The sequence below is a fragment of the Pteropus alecto genome, unplaced genomic scaffold, assembly GCF_000325575.1.
Source record: "Pteropus alecto unplaced genomic scaffold, ASM32557v1 scaffold5, whole genome shotgun sequence".
In the NCBI taxonomy this organism is placed as follows: domain Eukaryota; kingdom Metazoa; phylum Chordata; class Mammalia; order Chiroptera; family Pteropodidae; genus Pteropus; species Pteropus alecto.
In genome coordinates this window covers 26,148,975-26,150,278 of record NW_006441953.1, presented here as the reverse complement: position 1 = coordinate 26,150,278, position 1,304 = coordinate 26,148,975, and the positions used below count along the sequence as shown (strand labels likewise).

Sequence of the window (1,304 nt, the reverse complement as noted above, 5' to 3'; positions counted from 1 at the left end):
ACTGGTTGTGCATATTCACTTTTAACTTCTGTCTGATCGAGCATTCATTTCTGTCTGAGCACACACTATCTTTGACGGTTTATTAGGGACTTTTTTCTAAAGCAACGCCAGGCCCAAACACCCTTTTGCTCACCTTTTTCCTCGCCTGCATGTTCTCCTTGAACCTGTGATTTGAACGTAGAAAGGAGTACATGCAAGGCGGCACGGCATTGTGGCGAAGAAAAAAGCTGCCCTCATGTAACTGTAGCTCTACGCTTGATCCCTGCCTGACCCAGAGGGATTGTCTTGATATGTTAAGTCACATTTCTAAACTGAAGAAAGAAGGGTCTCCTGGCATAGAATTTTGGAAAAGTTTAAATAAAGTAATTCGTGTAAGTTGCTTGGTCTAGAGTAGGCAATGGTTTAATATTAGATTATTTCTTACATCCCACGATCATGATTTTTACTTTCACCCTTCCCATCACCATCATTATTAGGAAAAGTGCCCAGGTGAACTCTCCTCTTGTCGCTTAGCTTTTCAGTCTTCGATTTGTCCCGATACTGGATGGCTGGTTGTTTGGTACTTCATGGGAGACATCCAAAGACAGATCGGACTGCCCTTCTCAGGGGCGTTGGAGAATGAGGGTTGGGCCACAATTGTTTGAAGGCCCCCTCCATCTCTTCAACTCAAAGACAATATAAATCTCAACAACTGTGACAAATGTACCGGCTGTTTATAAATATGCCTCATGTTTTGGCTTCTTCCTTTATGTAAATGCTGAACTTCCCTTAACTAGTTGAAAGACTGACACTAGGCTAGTGGACAAAAACCTGATGTTTTGCCATCATAAGAGGGAAGAGAGAAGGCAGGCTAGATCATCTTTAAAATTCACCAGAGTATCAAACAACCATGATCCTCATTCCTTTGCTCAAAACAAACAAACAAAGAGACAGACAAAACAATGGATTGCTTTCTTATGGCTTTTTTTTTTTTTTTTAATGCCTACAGCACCTGGTCTTCCTAGGTGGTCTCCCATGCAAATACTAATCAGGCTCGACCCTGCTGAGCTTCTGAGATCAGATGGAATCGAGTGTGTTCAGAGTGGCATGGCTGTAGACTCTTATGGCTTCTTCTGACTCAACTTCCCAACTGTAATAAGCTATATTTTATTTCCTTGTATCCATCATTCTCTGACTACTCCCTTCATGATGTAAGTCCTTGCATTGCATCCCCTCAGAATGAGTAGAGCTGGGCCTCTTTGCAGGCTTTCTATACCAACCCAAATGCTCCCACGAAGGCCTAAAGACTAAGGCTCACAGACAGA

General features: G+C 42.6%; 1 pseudogene; it reads right to left on the bottom strand.

Moving 5' to 3' along the window:
* Positions 1-979: 979 nt before the first annotated feature.
* LOC112485587 lies at positions 980-1,098 on the bottom strand (annotated as a pseudogene).
* Between the last annotated feature and the right edge of the window lie 206 nt (positions 1,099-1,304).